Consider the following 21,907-nt stretch of genomic DNA (forward strand, 5'->3'; position numbering starts at 1 on the left):
TGTTTGCCTGACTTGTGCCCTCTCTACTTACCACTTCCTCCACCTATGCCCATGTTTTGGGATCTCAGTATAAATTATCTATCAAACTGATAGCAGTCTGCTTGCCTCATTTTTTACATTCTTTCACTGAGTTCTCTTAAGATATCAATGACCAATTAACTTTGTCAAAGCAATTCCTTTTAAAGAATTTAATAGTTGAATATAATTTAAACTCAAAAAATATATTTGCAATTAGGCATGATTTCAAATTCAACATGTTCACAATCACACTCTCTTCCTCTCAAAAGCAACTTTCATTTTCATTTCTCATTCTGGTCAGCAGCATCACCGGCTACCCAGTCTATAAGGTCAGAGCCAGGCCCAGCTTTTCCTCACACTTCGCTGCCAACTAGCACACAGGTCCCCTCAGGTGTACTCTGAGCTGTCTCCCCTCTCCCTCACCTTCACCCTCACCCTCACCCTCACGCAGGGCCTGGGCTCTGTCTCTCTCACTCCTTATCTGAATGCCTTCTTGAAGCGCTGTCTTTATATGACCATTATACCTTGACATATACATACATACATACATGTGTAGATACATACACACATATTTTTTGACATCTGTAGACAAATTATATCATATTGCAGTTACTGTGCTGGGTATATTTCCTGTATTCCTCACTGGTTATTTCTTGAGGATGTCTGAAACACAGTAGCTCATTCAAGACCGAACAAATGAATGTTTCTGCACACACACACAAGGAAGGGAGGGAAAAAAGAAGAGAACGAAGAAGGATGGGAGAAGGGAAGGGAGGGAAGCATCTCCAAAATGACTTTCAATCACTTTGGTCTATTTTCTGCTTTAAAATGGTTTACTTTTTTCCTTTGCCATGCAAAAGCCATGCTTATCTTCCTCCCTACTCAAGATCTTGACATTTTCCCCACCCTAATTTCTATTCTCTAAAAAAAATTTTTTGAGACAAGCCCTTACTCGGAAGTTGGAGTTGGCCTGGTCTTGAACTCATGGCAATCTTCCTGCCTCAGCCTCCTGAGTGCTGGAATTACAAGTGTGTGCCACCCCACTTGTCTTCTACTCTTTAATTATTCCAAACTACTTTTAGGGCCATGCCACTCTTCCTTCATAATTCAAGTCAAAGCCCAGGGCCCAGTATGTAGTGGCCACCAGCCTTGCACTCAGAGCACTTTCAGCTTCTCTCACACACTTAACCTTTAGGGACCACACCCTGCTTCCTCCTCGTGTGCTCAGTGACGTGAATAGTCAATGACATTTATATGACTGAAGAACACAGGACACGGAAGGCCAACAGCCGTGCCTGGCTATTTTCAAGCTTTAAAACCCTGTCACCAGTTTCTATATAGTATATAAGAAGCAATCAATCATGCTTATTAAGGTGGCCACAATATAGGCACTGCATATAGGTCTCATAAGTCAGTATTTTATTTCTATTAATGAAATTCAAATAACTTCAGAATAAACTTTGATTTAGAGTCAATAAAATGCTGAGATTCTAGGTTCAACTATGGGCTGTAGTCCCATCACTCATTCAATGGTTGTTGAACATGTTACTTAAGAGGGAAAATCTATTTTATAAAAGAAAGTCTTTCAATTACTTACTGTGTGTGTGTGTGTGTGTGTGTGTGTGTGTGTGTGTCTGGAGAGTGAACCTAGGACCTTCCCACTGAGCTACACACTCAGCCCCCTATCTTTTTTTTGAGGCAGTCTTGCTAAGTTACTTAGTTGCCCAGGCTGTGCTTCAATTTGTGACCCTCCTGCCTCAGCCTCCCAGAGTGCTGGGATTACAGGCTGTGCCACCATGCCCAGCTTCAATTATCTACTCTTTCTAACAAAGATTTTCTGTGTCTTACATATCAGGTCCTTACCAGATCAAGGCAGTTATACTGCGGTAACAAAAATAATTTGGACAAAATTAATCCATTATAATGTAGTTATTTGAAATCTACTTGCTCACTGAATTTAGGACTAAGCTACACAAGGAAGTTCTAGCTTACAAAGATCTGTTTTCAGGAAAATGAAAATGCCCATCAGTTTACCATAAACAGTTCCCTTAGGAGTAACTTCTGGTTTGGGTAGGTAACAAGTATTCATTTCAATTCAAATAATTTTTACAGAGCATGAACTAGGGGCACAGGATTGTTCAAGGGGCTCTCTGCAATGTTTCTCATCCATGACAAGAAAGATTTTTGAGTGCCTTCTAAAACATACAACAGTTGCATGCTTATTACCTTATACACTGAATTAATTTGAAGACTTTTGTAGCAAGGCATATCTGTAGCTGTATTCTGTATAAGAGGCAAATGCTACATAATAAAGAAATATTTTACAACACTCTTGAAATTTAGGTATACATCCCAAGTCATATGAATCACTTAAATATAATAGCTTTGTCTAGTTATATTTTTAAAATTCCTTCTCAGTGCTGCCCATCCCCATGAACACAGCCATTTAGGAAATTACATATTCTCTGTGCTTTTAAACTAACTAACTAAATAAATAAATAGAAAGTTGCAGAACCGTTTTCCCCATGCTTCTCTATGTTGGATTGTCTTTTGCTTTCCATTCTTTCCTTTCATAACTTGTCCCTATGCCCTTTCTTCACCAGGCTAACAGCTTCTGTCAGTAAGCTTTTATTCAGTACAGTATCAAAAGCTTTGCAGAAAAACGGATTAATCATGTTCACAGCTTCTCTTTGTTTACCCCATCAACTCTTGTAGAATTCAAGTAGACCAAGAAAATGCATGTCTAATCACAAATGTGAACTCCATCTTAGTAAGTTATTTTAGTGCACTCTCTTTTAAATATAGCACATAATTAGAAGTTCTCTAAAGACTAATAAGTTTCAAATACCCTTAATTTTACCAAATGTCCTCCACATCAACTGTATTGCAGTAAAATATAATTTTCTTTGAAACACATATTCATCGTACCTTGAGCTCCAAAAGAAGCTTACAGATACAAGTGCCATAGAAATAGTTCAGAATTTTCTTTTCTATTTCCACAAATATTCCTGTGTGACAGACATACCTTAACATTTTAAAACAATAATGAATTGGGATCAAATATTATTAATCAAATAAGAGAAGTCATTTACTCTACGATCTTCCAAAGCTAACTTTTGAATGGTCTTACCAATGACATTTCTAAATGGGAGACTCCTCATTATAGTCTTAGCCTTAAAAATGTCAGAATGCCATCCTTCACAGGCAACTTCATGTCAAGATTTAAATAATATAAATATGGTGACTTTACCACTTCTTTATGTAATCGTTTAATGTAGTAATTCTCTACTATATAAAAATTCCTTCATGTTCAGAATGGGCTTGTTTGCTTTGCTTTTCTCAATGTTATAAGCAGCTTTTCCGAATGGCACTGAGGATTTCCTTTGTCAAACTGCTGGAGTCTCATGTCATCTCAGCCAACACCATCACCAAAGATCACTGGGCCGTTTCTTTTTCACTAGGCTCCTCATTCAGCATTTTGGAACATGGCTTTCTGATCATTTTAATCTTCTTGCTAAGAATTAAATGGTCAGAATGTTTTTAAAGTAGCAGTATTCTTATGTCTCTGGTAACAAGTAAAAGATACTAAACAAACAAAAAACTCACTTGTCTATTTCAAACCAATAGCTGAGAAGAACTATATGAAGAGGGTCCTTTTTTTTTTTAACATGCCATGAAAAAATGGTTTAATGCGGATTCAGAATACAGTAAGAGACTGGAAGTGGAATTACCCTGGCCAGCTGATAGGGTCACTCCTCCAGGATGAGTGGGTTTCTGAATGAGACCCCAGGTCCACACACTGTCTACAGGACAGCCCGTTTGCACATTGCTTATGCCATCCAGTGAACTGCACTCTACGTACTTCCAATGGAGAACTTTGAAAAGAACAAAAATTAGGCACAGGGCAGGATGACTGACCAAACAGATGAGCACCACCAAAAATTTCTGTTTACTAGAAGAACACTCCTCCTGTGAACTTCAGAGTTTATAGAATCCCTACCAGGTTACAGCAGAGGAAACTGTTATAAGAGAGTATTTCTGTTATTTGATTAATAATAACAGAGTCTGCCAGGTCTGTGGTTTGATTCATAAAGGTGCCGGTGTGAAATAAACACAGACAACCCGTTTGCAAATGGGCCCACGAGTGCAGAGCTGCAGCCGGTCAAGGAGCACATCGGGCACACCTCAGCTGCAGTTGGAAGCTTAAGGAGGCATCCTAGGAGAACATTAATCAACACATTCAAGGAATGCATTAATCAACACTGCTGTCATAGGCTGGCATGCCTCATTGTTTAATCAGAGCATGCTAAATAATCCAGAGCTGCAATTTGAATGTGGACTCCTACCATGCTGCAAAAAACAAAACCCCTTTTAACACCGTCTCCATGCACCATATTCTTCCCAGATCTTTCAATAGAAATCATCCTTTCCAGGCTTCCGAGTACTTTATGGACTCGCTTGCCACAACAGTCAACCAGAAACAAAGAATCTTCAGAGACCTGCTAAGTTTGACAAAAGCTGTAAATGCCTTCTGCACATATGAAAACTTGAATCCATCCAGAGGATTTTTCTTTCTCTTTTTCATACAAAATGAATGCTGTCACAAAAGGCAAAATAAAACAAAACAAAGCAAAGCAAAGCAAAAAAAAAAAAAAAAAAAGCCAAGCATCTATTTGTGTACGCAGTCAATTGTGACAGCAACATACTGCATTACCAGCAGGCGCCTAGGCCTGGCCTCCCGCTCCACACCAGGCTTCATTTTCCTCCTGGGTAGTTCCCTAGATAACCCTCCTGCCAGAATTCAACTCCCTCCGAAAGCAGCCAGGGATGAAATGGCCAGATGCTGGTGGAAGGGCTGTGCTGACAACCCAGGCACCAGATCACAGGAGGCTTTCCAGTGTCCCTGCTGTGTCTCACCTCAGTTCAGGTCGTCCACACTTGGAGGATCTCAATTGGCTGTGGCAATTAAAGTTCAATAAATAATACTTTTTATGAGAATGCTGATCATAATTCTGAATGAATCAAGGATGCCATTATTATCGTTTGGAATAAGGAACCTCTAGCAGGGGTAGAACTTGCTGGGAACAAGGATCATAGGGCAGTGTCTCCCTTCTGTTTGGTGGCACTGCTACGGACCATGGTCCACTGGTCTAGCCTGATCGCATCAGCTCTTTTGCTGACAACCCTAGAAAACAGTTAAGGACTATGAGCCAAATGTGCAGCAGCAGGGAAATCAAATTGGATCCATTAAGTATCTGTATAGAGCTCATCAAAGAAGTCAGTGCATGAGGCCTTTGGTGTACAAAGGCTAAGTCGCTACATTTCCTTTACTGCAAGGATTCAGGCAATTTTTTCCTCCCAATTCCAAGGCAGACATTTCTCCCTGGGTTTACAATGGAGGAGAAGGAGAAACACATGAAAGCTGCAGGGGTTCCTTACTGACCACTAGCACTAATTGTTGCTGCCACAAAAACACAACACCACCTTTCTCATCACAGTCTCACCAAAGCCCACCTTCTTCCAAGAGAATGTTGTTGTCTTTCTTGAGATGCCTTCCAACTGCTCTTTCTGAGCCTTTAAAAATGGCTACTAAACTGGGCAGCCAAGAGTGGTGGGAGGGGGAGAGGGTCGAGTGTCCAGAGAAAAAAATGGTGTATCCCATGACAATGAAGACAGGAGGCAAGGGACAGGAAGGGGCTGGTGAAGGCACTTCAGTCATGGGCACCATTATAACTCAGAGATGAGCGTCAGGAAATATAATTCCAGCTCTATACAGAAGCACTGTGCATGAGATTTTCTGTGCTTCCATCTACCCCAGGACACAGGGCGCTGCTCAGACTCCACACAGGAATGGGAAGCTGGGCCACAGCCAGGACAGAAGAACAGAATGTTACTCGTCACACTGTCAGCCAGTTACCGGAATGCTGCACTTGAGTGCTGAGTACTCTGCTGTGGAGATGTTTGGCATGATCACAGCGGGGCTAAGTGTGCTAAGGTTTCCAGAGATGCCCAGCTCAGTGGAAATCCAGAGCTTGCCCTTGTGACGTGTGAGGGTGAAGAGGAAGGGAGTTAATAAATATAAGGAAAGACTGTCCTGGTTTTCTGGATGACTAAACATTGTGTCAAACTCATCTAATATATAACAATAAAGAAGTGAATAACTTTTGCATACATTTATTTAGTTAGGTTTCAGTTTTTTGAGACAAGGTCTTGCTGTGTATTCTGGCTGGTCTCCATGAGCTCCATGAGCTTTTCATTTCAGTGTTTTGGGGTGAATATGCTGTCTAAGAATACTGTGTGCTTTCTGAATTTGACTAGTATAAATTAACATGAAATAAAATTACTAGGCTTTCTATAAGCAGGCCTGGGCTTCAGCTCAGTGGCCCCTCACCTGCCTCACAAGTGCAAGGTCCTGAGTTGGATCCTCAGTATCAGAAAAAAGATTTGAAAAAAATAAAATAAAAAATTTAAAAAATAATTCTATAAGCCAAAATTCTGATAGGTCTCTTTACTGTTACATTGTATCAAAAATTACATTTATAGTTATAGTTAGGCTTTGTAATAATGTATTAATTCATATTCACAAATCAAATAAAATATAAGATAAAATCTTTCTAATCAGTTTTATTATCCATTCAGAATATAATTACCATTCTTCCGAGATGTATGAATAACTTTGAACACTTAATTCTATAAGCCAAAAGGAAAGATTAACTTTCAAATCACCAACCACACAAAACCAGTAAACAATTCCAATAGCCTGGTAGATTTTTCTACATAGTTTGCCAAATGGAAACTGCTTTAAAGTGTAGCATAGGCATTATTTCAAATTTACTAGTGCAGCCAGAATAAAAAAACAGGATAAACAGCCATTTCATGAGGTCTCTGTGCCTCCCTCTAGTTAATTATTGAAATGCCATCATTAGCAGGCCTGCATTTTAGCCTAGTTTTTCAAACCAAGGAGAAGGAAGATTTTCCATGGTGAGAATTTGCACAGAGGGACAAATGACAACTGTGGACATAGTTGTTGCTGTTGTTGTTTTTGTTTTTTGTATCAGGGATCAAACTTGGAACCCTGTGCTTGTGAAGCAGGGGCCAGAACCACTAAGCTAAATCCCCAGGCCTGGACATAGTTTTTATGTGCAACACTGGACAGGTGCTGATAGCACTTCCCAAAGAAAGACTCGGAATAGATGTGGGGATTCACAAACCACATCCCATAGCTCTGGCTGCTTTTATCTTTAGATATCCCAGGACACCAGTAATAGTGGGAAAAACAAATGAAATCTTTAGCTACGAAACAAAAACAAAAACCAACTTTCTTATTCTGTCAAAGGCCAAGTCTCCAGTAGCCTGGAGGCATTCTGAATAAGCTTTACAATTTACAGATAACTCTGCAAGTCTTTTTGAGACCCAGGAAAGAAACTGGAAAGACACTCAGTATCTGGTTTTGGCTGGATAAAACCACCTAGAAAGATAAAATGAAGTATTTTAGTGGTTCTAATTAAGCCTTACAACTATAAATTCTCACTAATCACTTAATAAAAGGCTAGTCAAAAAGATCAGTAAGAACTATGTATTGAAAAAGATGGAATTGAGCCTTTCTACTTGTTCTGGTAGAAGACAGATTTTGTTCTTTTTAAATCAAATATCTTTCATGAGATGAAAGGAAGAGAAAATATGGCACCCAGCCAGGACATTCCCTTAGAACTATCCAGAGTGCAAAGAAGTAGGACAGAGCCCATAGCTGCACCCCAATAATGAGACCTTTACAGTGCTGCTTCCTGAGGTTCCTGTGTTTGTCTTGTCTTCATGTATTTTGCTCTCATTAGAAACTACCATTTACAGTAAGTGCCTGCCCTTCCTTTTTTACCTCTCACAGGTATTACACCACATATCAGCTGTAGGAGGTGACATCGTGATTTAAGAGTGATACTAGTATTTATTGGCAAGCCACTCTACTACTCAACACCATTATTACTAATTCATAATCTCTAATAATTGTGATTTGGTATGAACATATGCCATATCTTTATGGGTTGAGTAGACTGTTATATTACTTTCCTTTGTGGATGTTTTTTACTTTATAAAATATGGACACTTGTAGGGGAGGGGTATATCAGAACTTTATAATAAGTCATTTTGTCTTAACTATAGGAGCTTTCTATTAAAAGAGCCACTATACAGCATCCAGGCTTTTTTGATATTGGTTATGAGTATGTATTTTGCTAGTTTTTGTTCATTTTCATGTTTTAAGGATTCAAGTTGAACAACAGGTGTGCTATTTGATTTACAAAGCAATGTTCATTTCTAGGTTACTGATTTGGGGATTTCTGATGGTATTCTGAAACACTGTACGAACTACTAAGTCATATAAAATCACTTTTGTTTGTTTATTTATTTATTTCCCCTGGTATCAGGGATCAAACACAGAATCTTGTGCTTGGCAGGCAGGTACAGTGCCACTGAGCTACATTTGTGGCCCTTGAAATCCCTTTTAACATAATACAATGAATGTGAATTGAGCAGAGGCATGAATCACTTCCTCTTAATTACATAATGACATTTCAATGGATCAATTTAAGAATTCTAAAGAATAAGGCACAACATGCTGGAAGGATTTTACTATCTGTACAAAATCTTACATATGAACTTCTTAATTAAAATCCCTCAGAGTGTATTTACTCAACAAAACCTATGAGGCATGGGCCTAAATGTCTGAACAATTGTGCTCTCATAATTCCTAAGAAGGCTATTTATGGGTTGAGATATAGTTCTCTGAACTGTATTGCAGATCTGCATTTAAGATATTTTTCATCAAGTTCAGGGCTATAATAGATGGCCTTTCAGAAGGCCCCATAGGCCTGACAGGGATTGTTCCAGAGTTGATAATTCTAAATGACATAATGGGAATGAGGTGGGCAGTGAGAGTAGAGAAGGGATTTATAAAGCAGAAAACAGGGCCAGGGACTTAGCTTAGTGGTGCTGCACCTGGCTTGCAAGCACAAGGTCCTGGGTTTGATCCCTTGTTAAAAAAAAAAAAAAAAAAGCAGAAAACACATTTCCAAGTGATATTTAAACTTCCAAAACTGACTTTTATTTATTATTATTATTATTTTATTCACTGAGATGAGAAAAAATCACATAAGGATCATGTATTCTCAGCGTTTTGATATATGATTGAATCATAATGGAGCATATTTTTATTAGCAGTGTTTTTAATCTTGCATTTTTCTGGGCTTTATGACTCATGATTTAGTAAAACAGAAATCTTATTATGATATAAAAAGAAACAGAGCTGGTTTTCTTCACTCTCTATCTGATTAATCCTCTCTGACGAATAGTATGAGAAATGTTTTTGCATTCACATCCCTGTCTTTTATTATTCTCTCTAGATTGAAAAGTATTAAATAATGCAATACTGTTACATGATCACATCATTTATGGTAAATTTCCTTCTTTAACTACTACTTTAAGCATTTCAAGATGACACACCCATACCTTTGAAGGTCTTCTTATCCGAAGAAGTTGCTTCTCCTTTTAATTTTTTAAATCAAAGGTCGTCTTAGCATTGCTCTGTGGATTGAAGAAAGAGGGAAAATGTTAACAAGACACTGACTGTCATCAGTCACAGCAGATTGTCAATACATTAACTCCAACTAACTCCGTGATGGGAAACACAATTACACAGAGAGCCCTGCAAGGAAAGCCAAATTCTGAATCCATTTGCCAAAACATCTCTCTGCTGGCTTCAATCAAAAGTGACGGCAGAGGGGTGACTAGAAGTCTGGTGCACATCTCATAAGTGGATTCCAGGCTGAAGAGTCCTGTCTGCTTTCTGTTTTCATTTTAGATAATAAAGGATTGTGTTTACATATAGAGAGGATACATAAATTTATATATAGTGTGTGAAGTATGCCTTTTCTGATGGCTTACTATCATTATTTACAATTAGTAGCACAGAATTTTTTTTTCTATGTTTGAATGAAGTCTAAAACGAAGATCATGAATAGATGATGCAACAGCCAAGCTCTGAGGACAAAGTTCCACCTGGGCTATGACCAAGGCTTAGCTACGGACAGCTCCAGACTTCATCACATCCAACTCTATTCACCTTAGCCTCAATCTTTCCTTTGTAAACATTCCAACTAAAAATCAGCCAGAAAAAGGGACCATAAATGGGGACTAGAACAATCACAACTGAGCACATTACGCTTCAACTTTTAGCCTACTCAGTGACGCACAAGGTTTTCTAAGGGAGGGTTTGTATCTTTATAGAACTTGGATTTTTGAAAACAGAAAGCATACTATCAACCTCTGAAAACATCTCTCAGAGAGGAAAAACAAAAATCAATTCAAAGACTCTGAGCTGCACTCAAATATCAGGACTTACCATGAATTACAAAATTATTCCAGGAATGAAATAGGCATGAAATAATCTCAGCTTCTTTAGTTATGCCTATGTTATAAAATAGTCTACTTTAATTTGCTAAAAAAGAAAAAAAACACCCTATCTTATTTACATGCAAAATGATTCCTTATAGGTTTTCATTGCATTTTATCAGGATTTTATCAGGATTCAATATTGGTGTCTCAGAGTTGAAACCAATTTTAAAGTAATAAAGGGTTTCTTGTCATTTTGGTTCCACTTTTTAAAAAACCCTCTAGAGTGTACAGGAGAGACTGTACAGGAATTTAAAGCTGTGTCACCAGAAACAATTTAATTAATAGACTTATTTGAGCATTTATATATATCTGTCAATACAATGGATAGATACACTGTAAGGAAAAAATAAAATTCAAGTAAGGTATGCTTCCTACCATCAGAGATCTCAGTTCACTTGCTGATCATGAAAACATCCAGAAATACCAACAAACACCCCAAAACACAGTATACCACAGAAGAAAGAACCATAAATTTTACAATAAGACCTCCAGGCCAGCTTTCCAAAGGAGGTACCAACAGAATGGAAGTTTAAAGATGGGTATGAAGGGTGTCCTGGGGACAGAGAAGTGCAGGTGCAAGGCAAGGGGCAGTGACCGAGTGAGTGGCCATGGAACCAAAGGCACAGGCAGGAGGTTGGAAAGATGGCAAGAGGCAAGGCTATCCAGGCCATTTGGAAACAGAAAACAAAGGGCATCAGGCACTCTAGTAATCTTAACATTACTTGAGAACAGTAAAGACCCATTAAAGAGTTCAGATGGGATGAAAGAATATTTGTCAGTAGCATGAGTGGTAAGTGGGCACAGAATGGCTAGGGAGATTGTGGAGGAGGTGTTCCAGCAACCAATGCCCAAAGTTCTCAGTTTCCAGAGTAACCCTGCCTCCTTCCCAACTCCACCCCCAACAAGTGCATACTAACTCCTCCCAGAGAAGCATCAGGATGCACAGATGGAAAGCACTTGAGATTAAGACTATTGATTGGGCAATGGTAACTGCTAGTATTCCACATCCTTCTTTATGAATTACTTCATTAATGAAGTAATTTGGTGATCTGTATTTGTCTCACTATCTCAGCGCACCTTTATGGGTGGGACTTTGTAGGCTGGCATGTGGGTGTGGCCCGTTCCTCTTCTGTACCCTGTCATCTTTCACTCCATCTCCCTGCCCGGGCAGCTTGGCCCTGTGCTTCCGGCCCTACTGAGAACCTCAGGCAGACAGCCAGGTCACGCAGTCAGGGTCCTCCTTCTGCCACTGTGTGTTGGGGATTAGTCTTTCCCTTTACCTGGCAGTGGTAATGGCTGACACTGGTTTGTGCTTAAGGGAATTAGACCCTGCCTGATGGGGTACTCTGCTTCTAGGCCATTCAAACCGACTCCTTCACTCAGGGGAAAGGAGGATGCCACCTCTTCCAGGCTAAGTAAGATGGAGCTCTGCATTAAGATTTGAGACCAAGGCCCAGCTAACAACAATTTCACCTGTCTTGATTTGTCAATGTCCCCACTATAAGTATCTTCCTTAGGGATCTCAGAATCAGAGTGCAATGTAAGAAGCCCTACGTTCCCTGGCTAAAAACAGTACATGCCTTCACCTCCACATAATCATGTCTGGTAAAGCAAATATGCAACTCAAGAGGGTTGCTTGTTCCTTCCTAAAATCTCTTTTAAAATATATTTCTGTATGTGGTAAAATCAACAGAAATTTAGAGAGTGCTCCAGTTTGTGGGGCCAAGCCCTTTGGGAGACTCTTCTCTCCAAATGTTTGACAGTCCTCATGGTTTGAGAACCTATGCCAGTGGTGGTGAACCTATGGTACACGTGCCACAGCGGGCTGTTTGCATCACTGAAAGCTCTAAAAGGTTCGCCATCACTGACTTATACTATGTAGCTATAGAGCCACCGTCAAAAAATCTAAATCACAGACAACCTTAGGCTACAGATAAATACTGGAGAATTAATCAACTGAAGATGTATCAGTAAAATTACTATGATTTTTCCTAGAGATAAGAGAACTAAAATTTAATGAGATGCTACTAATGCCCAGAATGTGTGTGCATATTATAGCAAGTGATGCACCAGTTCTATAAGTATTACTTTCTCTTTGATACAGGAGAAGTAACTGAAGCACAGAGAAGTTCAGTAAATGACTCCAAATAATACAGCTGGAATATGAAACCCCTTCAGTGTGAATACAAAGGCTGTGCATTTTTACTTTATACCGTAGTATTGAGAGAGAATAAGGATAAACTTTGGAGGTACTGCCGAGATTTAAGAACAGGGCAGCAGAAGAGGAAGCTGCCAGAGAGCAGCCAGACTGAGACAAGCATGGAGAAAGCCAAGAAATACCAGGTCAAGAAGAGAGATGATGCAGAGAGTCCAAAACTTCAGCAAGGATGCAAATGGGGTGAGCTCCAGAGCTGTCCGCAGGGAATCCCCACAGCTCGGAGTTGGAGCCCTCAGTGTGTCTCCCATATGCTATGGTCTAAACTAAAGCTTCTGTGACTCCTATTGTCTCTTCATTTCCAGGCTTCCTTGCCAACTGTATTTTTTAGTATTTCACAAGAAGCAAGTATGAAAATGCTGGAAAATATTTTTGTAGAGTATGGAAGAAGATGCATTTGAAAATACATTTTAAAGGGAAATCAAAGGAATGTGGTTCTTTTGATAAGTGCTGTTTATTTTTTGCATAATTCAATTCAGGGCAAAATATTGTGAATGAAGCACATAAATAATTTGCTTGGGTATGGTTCCAAGGCATCATGTGGAGAATTATTTCATCCTTATTTATATTACGGATAGAGCCACATTTTAAACCTCCATATAGCAATTGAAATCCAAAAGCCTTTGCAAGAACTACCAAAAGACTGCATATTAATTATATCACCATGTCAGCAACTATGCCAAACATTTCTAAGAAATAAATTTTTGTTGTATTCATCACTCTTCTTCGACAACTGTGTCAATGGACTTTGATCACTTTGAAATGCATTTAGGTCAACAGAATAGTAATACACTATTGCTATTTGTCCAATGACCAAGTAGCAATTTATTTTTTAATCTAAATACAATCAATTTATTGCATTAAGGAAAACTGGTTGGTCCTATGTCAAAAGGTCAAGAAGAAATTTGATGTATTTTACAAGTAGCCTTCAGAAAAGATGAATAGCATCTAGGTGAAAAATGTAAAAAGCCCAAAGGCCAGAGCACATAATAAACCAATTACAATGAAAATACTTTAGAAATACTGTATAATATGAAAAATTCATCAATTCAAAAAGTGAATACCTGCCTTGGCCACTCCTGGAAAAATAAAATAATGGACGTCCTAAATGCCCTAAGTTGCTGTTTATTGGCATATAAATTTCTGCAGGATTCTTGTTTTATTTTAAAATAAGAATCCGTAACATTCAAGACAATTGAAAATCATCTACTGCAAACCACTATTAGGTAAAAAGTATAATCCAGTGAAAACAGTGCATAATTTTATTTGGTTCATACTTATGGCACAACTGTGAAGACATTAACAATATCTACTATTTAGTTCTTGTGAAACTGATTTCTATAAACTGGCCTTCTGAAAGAGTAAGGTAAGTGACATAGACATATCAAGCATTTGATCCCGCCAACCAATTCTGTTTTTAATTATGACAATTATTCCCTGTTAACAATCTTCAAGACAAATATAGCTGAGAAATACTTTTCAGAACATCAATTTTGAAAACTTTATATGTAGCAATATATGTGTATACCATGTGTACTATTATGTATTTATGTAGCATGCAAAGTTATCTTGCTGTTTTATCACTATAAAATGATATAATTAACAAAATTATTTTTATTTTTGGCCTTAACAAAACTTGAGGAGAATGAAAATCACAGACAAACACCTAAACTTTTTTTCTTAACTTTCTGCTATTGGCATTATCCTTGGACCGAATTTGGGACCCATTCATACTTACTAATTGGAGAAAAGAATAACAATGCATTCATCTTTGGCTTCTCTGGGGTATGCCCATCATCCTGCATCCTAATTCACTTTGGCATGGTAAATATCCAAAATAATGTTGAGACCCAGTTCTCCTCATTCCCGTAGCCTATGAAACAAAGTGCACCCCAAGAAGCAGAAAGCATGGTCTGAAACAAAGCCACTTCTCCAACCTCTGGTTCAACCAGATGGCACCAAGAGGGGCCCCACACATACACACAACCTGGGTGGCTAGGTATTTGTGGAAACTTGGCCATGATTTTTGCCCTAAGTTTAGTATCTAATTCATTTTACTACCAGTAAATGTAGACTTGGGACCAACTCTGTAATATCCATCTTTTAAAAGTCAGAGTGGAACAAGAAGGGATCCATCCAGACAGAAACTTACAAAGGTACCAATGTGAGCCATGCATTGCCTTTCAAGAAAAAAAGGAAGCCACAGATCCCTGATAAATCAAATAGAGAAGACTGACTACCCATAGAACTGTCCAACTGCCTCAAGTGACACTATGCTTTGCTACCTTGCAGGCTGATGCAAACTTCCAGTAGTGAGTGAACTGCTGTGGGAGCACTGGCAATCTGTTATTATAATGCTTCACAATTTCATAGCACCCAGAAAATTTGTTGTACGGTAATGGTGAGATGTCTATTCAAGAGTCACATCCCTTTCTGCCATGCACAGTGGCTGTGGGGAACAGGCTTCTATCCAACTCTTTTGTATCTGGGTGAGACTGTGAGATGTAAAGGAGCTAATATTGTATGTATAACTTTGTTAAACAAGTAAGGTCTTTTCTGTCACCTCTTCTGTCTCCACTTCTGGAGGAGGCCAATCCCAAAGCCAGTGTGACCTCAGAAGTCCTACAGCATGGTCCCTGTCAGCTCAGATCCCCATAGGGTAAAGAGTAGAAATCTTCTCCCCATACTTATGGTCTCCATCACCCAATGAACTATTACACGAAGTGGAAGGACTCTAATTGCATAACATTTCCCCAATTTAAGTTGTTTGTTATAACAGCCAGGTCTGCCCCATCTCATAGAGACAGCATATCATGAACATAATAAAATATTAGATGAATTCTAGTTCTCATGGCTTCCTTATACAGATAATCTAAAAGGAATGATCTCATTTAAAAAAACAGTAGTATATTCAGAGCAGCAGAGCAATAAATGATTAAGGGATATTAAGTCTAGACAGAAACAAAGTAACTTACTTCACCTAGAGAAGAAAAAAATTAAAGGAAGGTGATATCAATGAATATATGAATATCTTAAAATTTTTATACAGCACATAGTAAGAAACTGCTTTTCAAGTTCATTAAATATACAAAAATAAATACAGGTTTTACAGGATGGACTATAATAGTACTGTACCTACAAAAATAGGTAAGACTGAAAATAAAGAGATTTTGTTAGAATCTGATTCAACAGACCTAGGAGGGACCTGTAACAGGTAACCCCGAGGGCTCTGGTGCAGGTGGCCCTGGGTTACACAATGAGCAACAAGCAAGAGAATGTCCTCAGGATGACAGGTCAGCAGGAAAGCATGGTACCCCATGAGGCTATCAAGTTTCATTCCCAGAAGAAAGTAACTTTAGGAAAGTTTCTCCTCCACAGGGTGGAAAACACACCCTGTCAACAAATATGCTGCAGCTCCGGGACTCTGGATAAGTACGACATGGTCCCCGTCCTTAAGCAGCTCAGTGTCTTGGGAGTGAGTGTGGATGTTTACATGTATGTACATGTGTGTGCATGTATGAATGTGGGGAGGGGGTGTGAAGAGAAGGGGAAGCAAGGATGACCTCAGGGTCTGACTGAGGTGACACCTGCTTCGTGGGTGAACAGATGGACCTCAGTGAGGGCTCCTGCGAGCATCCACGTAGGAATGCAGTACCCAGATGAGGAACCAACTAAGACACGGGATGAAACAAAGAGGTACCCAACCCTGTGTGGGAAGCAAAAAGAGTTTATGTTTGTATAGTTTATACATCAGATTTTGATGTAAAGTGACTAGGAAGAAAAGAATCTAAGACAAGCAAAGAGTTTTATAAAGCCACAGCTATATGGGAAGTTATTTAATAAGTACAGTTGATGAAAAACCTCCTGAGACAGTTATATGACAATGTCACATGATCACACAACAATATGAATGTACATAATGCTGCTAAACTGTACACTTGAAAGTGGTTAAAAATATGTTTTTGTTAGGTGTATTTTACCACACTTTGAAAAATACAGCTATAGATTTCAACTAAGTTAATGAAAATACCATTATGAGATATTTGCAGGAAAAAAAATACTCAACTCATACCCTATACTCCCCCATCAATACTTTCTGCATCCTTGAAAAGCCAAAAAAAAAAAAACACCCCACATTAATTTATTCAATGAACTACCCAGGCACTGTTCTAGGGACTCAGGATACAGTAATAAACAGAACAGAAAAAAATCCCTGCCCACAAAGCAGTCACTTATTTACCCTCTCATACACACAATATCATTCAAAATCTGCCCATTGTCAAGGTCTGTGCTGGGCACCAAAAATACAATGGTGAAAAAGCAATGAAAGCGTCAGCAGACCAGATCTTTCCCTACCTTCATGAATCTTATGGTTGGTCCACTTTAGGAGATAAATATTGATGAAACAAGCACAGAAATGGGGCTAAAATATCAACTTTGAAAGGGCAGAGAAGTGTGGTCCTCCTAGAGTGCAGTGAGGAGGACTGGCTTAGGCGAGGAGGGCAGTCCTTCCTGACAACGGCTGGACTCAGCCTTCAAGGGCTGCGAAAGGGCAGTGATGCTGAAGCACAGGAGGAAAATGGGACAAATGGTCTAAGGAAGGGGGAGAAGGAGGCAGAGATCCAGCCACTCAGCCCCTGTTGCTCTTTCAGCATTCAGCTTCAGGGCAGTGGACAGCTGCCAATGTATTCCAACGAGGTTGGAGGTAGGGAAAAATGATTTGATTAAATTATCCATTTTGCTGCTGTAACAATTTTAAAACTACCAACTAAAAATGAACTCCAAATGAGTTCCTATACAGTTGTAAAAATAGGTGAAGCAATTCTGGATGAAAGGCAGCATTTAACATATCAAAGAGCTATCACGATGAGATAAGAAATTATAAACAGGCCTCCAATTGTTAATTCTTTGATGTTAATCAAAATAAAGCCTTTTAAGATCCTATTATACAATCTCTTGATGAAGCCAAATTTGATTGAAAGTGAGTCACTTGAATTTGCCAGCCTGGTAAATTAAATTGTGGTTATTTAAAAAAAAAAAAGAAACAAAAACAGTAGAAGTATTTATCAAAGAAAAACAAGTACATTAAATGTCACAAAATATGATCACTTAGGTATCTTTCTGGACACAAGAGGTGACAAGGGGCACTGTGACTACTGCACTGATTTGATTAATATATAAGAACTTAAAGAATCAAACAGCATTTATTCCTTTGAAATAGGGGTATTAATTCTAAGATATATTATTAAATGGAAAAAATTCCAACTGGCACAATACTACATGCTAAGAAATCTGTGGTAAAAAGAAAAACCCCACTTTTTGAATGTACAGTCATCCTCCATCTGCAGGAGATACATTCTAAAATGTCCAGCAGATGCCTGAAACTATGCGTCATACCAAACCCCAAGCCTGCAGCGGTCCCCTGGTTACCAAATGCAATCCCTGCAGAAAACACAGTTCAAGGATGCTCAACTCTCTTATAGAAAATGACACAGTATTTGCATATAACCTACAGACATTGTCCTGCACACTTTCAATTCCTAACACAAAGCTGAGTGTGGTGGTGCACACCAGTAATCCCAGCACTCTGAGACAGGAAAATGGTAAATTCCAGCCCAGTCTGGGCAATTTAGCAACTTCATGAGACTCTGTCTTTAAAAAAAATGGGAGAGAGGGGTGAGTGTGTAGCCCTGGGTTCAATCTGTAGTATTAAAAACAAAACAGTTGGAGCAGACTGGCCTAATACAATGTAACAATTATGTAAAGATTTGTTGTATTATTTAGGGAAGAATAAAAAGAAAAGAAAAGCATGTGTATGCTCAGTATAGATACATTTTATTTCAGAATATTTTTAATACACAATTGGTTGGGTTAAAGATTTAGTATCCATGGATATGGAGACCAACTACACTATCCATTTTCCTATTCATATATACCTATAAAATAGTTTAGTGTAAAAATTTGGCACAATAGATTATCAACAACAATAATAAAATACAATGGTTATAACAATGCACTGTAATAAGGGTTATTAAAATTTGTGAATTATTTATTTCTGGAATTTTCCTTTTCATATTTTTAGTTGACTTTGGGTAAATGAAAGTGAAACCACAGATAAGGTGAGACTACTGCAATCAGGATGACCACATGCTCACTATTTTAATTTGTGCAGATAAATAAAAGCCTTCAGGAAGTAAGGGGCACACATTTCTGTGCATTTCAAACTCTGCATAAAGACAGAAATAGGACATATCACACTTTTAATCTGATTAAACAGCAATCTGATTTGACCTCTAGTACACCCCAGACTATTTTTCAAGTTCAGAAAAGTTTTGACTTGATCCATTTACACAATTTATCATTTTACCAACTATCATTTATATAATTCAGATCTGTCGATATGCTTGAAGTATCTTTAGAATGTAATTTATATGGCCAGAGGAATATTCCCAAGGATGTTTCCCCATATTTTACTATAAATTGTCTTGGTTTTATGGGTACCAGGAACCACAGTCTACATACAAAGAAGTTTCCACGACCATCACTTTTTGAGATGAAGGCTCACAAAGATTTTCATTTTAAAGTTTAATCTGACTTGATTTAAAACCTAGCAATTTTATTGGTCTATCAATTTATACTTTAGTCTGACCAACTTTATCATAATTGGATAAAAAACTCTTTAAAATTCCATGGGTAGCATCCTTTAAAATTTTATGTGCAACAAACTTTAAAATGCCCAAATAAATTTTCTATTGGTATCAAAATTATAGCTTATATTCTAGATGATGTTATATATCATAAATCAGATTTTAGTACAGACAGGAATGTAATTAAAGGAGAATGAATGCATTCTTTTTAAAAGAAACAAGAGAAAAATTTTTATTGAAAGTATAATTTGGCTGTGCATACTTTTGTTACTGGCAGTAAACACATCTTGTTATAAAGATGAAATCAGAAAAGGTTTTTGAAAAACTCCAACATTTGGATAAATTATTTCTCTTCAAAGCTGAAAAGTCATTTCTGGTTCAAATTCTTTTTTTAGATGTTCTAGTTTTCTAGTTTCCTTTTAATACAGACATAAACTTACAAGTACTCCCCTTACTTTTATATTTTCTCACAACTTCCGGAGTATTTGACATGCTCATTGAACTGAATCTGAGGTCTTTTCATAAGACTGCTCTGGAAGGAAAATGAAATAAAGTGCAACAGAAATGAAAGGAAATAGCATCGAAATACAACTCTGGTGTAGCTTCACTGACGTTTTTATCCTGTTTCCCTTAATATTATTTGGTACCCAGCCCCACTCCCTGAAGATTCTGTCTCTGTTTCTTAGTTGCCTATGTAAGCACCAATTTTTAGGTTTAGTTATTCTGAAATTTTTGGACCAAATGGAACTTGTTCAGCCAAGGAAAAAGAAAAGGAATTCTAACAGTTTTTAAGGTATGGCTGTGAACACCCTAATCACATGGAAGCCTGCCCTTAAAGATATCTCTGTAGTACCACTGGAATAGAGTAGCCTAATCCTGGTCCATATCAAATGGCTTTGCAAGTCTCTGATCACTCAGTTCTCTAATCAGTTTCCCAAATTAAGATTATAAAACCTGGTCTTAAGGAAATCTATAAAACCATTAGTTCCAGGTCACTAACTACACTTAAGTTCAAATACAAAGCTGTTTATTTAAAGAAGGTCATCTTTATTGTAACATACCCTGTATTAAATGAGCCATTATATATAAGTAAAGTAATCAAATTATGGATTTAATGTTTTATAAGATGACATTAAGGAAATGCTTCTTCTCTGTGTACTGAAACGAGGTTAATAATCCAACCTACCTCCAAAAGTTTGGGGGGACAATTCATGTTGGGATTGTCTAAGTGCTGGATAAATGTTATTGGTGTTATGTGAGCTGGGCTTTATTGTCACTGGAAGGCCACCATCATAATAAAGAATTCAGAGGTTTAGTCAGAGGTGAACTAACAAAGTGAGGTCTATGCTAATACAAGTGCCCTCTGACCCTGGATCACTAGGCTTGAAAAATTGCCCAGATTGGAATGTGAATGAAGTTTACATTTTCAGGGACACAGAGTTTTTGTTAATGTATTTTGTATTCAATTTCTTTGCTTTGAGAATCACTACTTCGGAAGCCAAAGAACCAATTTCCATTTCCACCTACTTTCTTTGGCATCATTCTTTATCGCCATTCCCAGCATCATTTGCATTTAAGCATGACATCGGAGCCACTCAAGGTCTTCCCTTCTGAGCCAGCGACCCAAACACTTAGGAAACACTCCTGCTAGTAAGCAAGGACTGTGTATGCACCAAGTTTCTTTCACTTTAAATTGTATTTTAATTTTGCAATCCTCAGATTTTTATCACTTTTAAAAAGAGCAAATTCCCATTTCCACTCCCATTTCCCAAGGCCTTCACCCATGTGACAGTGAGCATCCATCAATATCAGGCACTGTCCTAGGTGCTGGACAGAGTAACGAATAATAAAACAGGCAGAAACCTATGTTCTCATGTACTGTCACTCATTTTCTATCTGGTAAAGACAAACAGTAAGCAAAACAAATATAGCATGTTAAAAGGAAAAAGTAAAGTTTGGTGTGAGGATGAAGGTGCAAAGATGACGAGATGCTACAGTTTAAATATGCTGATTAGGAAAAAGCCTCTTTGACAGGTGTGATTTACATGTAAGGGAAGCGCAGGGTGAGGGGTCTATCTTCACATGTTGTATGTCTGCCCACATTAGCCAGAAAAAGGCTCCTTGACTCTTAACTCCTGAATGTGGAAGTTAGTACATTTTTTTAGCTTTAGCAGGGACCAGTGTAATCAGATACATGCTAGGGAAACCTGAGCTCTGAGGCTCACTCACAATTCCTCTTCTCCGGGATAGTGGTGGCAAGGACTACTTCCCAAAAGGGAGGTTCCAGGTATGGTCCTTGCAGAAAAGGAAGAAAATCCATTAGTTCTTTTCAACCAATCCTGTGCGAGGCAGACCTCATGGCAACTTTGGAACCAGTGGAGGAGGAAGAATTTGAAACCAGAGAATTCCTGGGTTACCAAGGCATCTTCTCCTGTGAGAGCTCCCTCACTCTGGATCTGGGTCTCATTTATTGGTAGAATGATTAAATACAGAACTTTCATTCTGTAAGTCATCCTTATTAATGCATTATTACTTTTTTTTTTTTTTTTTTTTTTTTTTTTTTTTTTTTTTTTTTTTTTTT

General features: G+C 38.2%; 1 protein-coding gene across 43 annotated transcripts in view; it reads right to left on the minus strand.

Annotated features, from left to right (window-relative positions):
• The window catches only part of Nrcam (neuronal cell adhesion molecule), a 195,662-nt gene that overhangs the window by 118,974 nt on the left and 54,781 nt on the right, over positions 1-21,907 (minus strand). For all 43 annotated transcript variants that reach the window (XM_010614001.3, XM_033756885.1, XM_010614022.3 and 40 more), the window contains one exon: positions 9,520-9,594. The gene's annotated coding sequence lies outside the window, so the exon portion shown is untranslated. The remainder of the gene's footprint in view (positions 1-9,519; positions 9,595-21,907) is intronic.

The sequence above is a fragment of the Fukomys damarensis genome, unplaced genomic scaffold (genome assembly GCF_012274545.1).
Source record: "Fukomys damarensis isolate Sample0158 unplaced genomic scaffold, DMR_v1.0_HiC HiC_scaffold_4, whole genome shotgun sequence".
Lineage (NCBI taxonomy): Eukaryota > Metazoa > Chordata > Mammalia > Rodentia > Bathyergidae > Fukomys > Fukomys damarensis.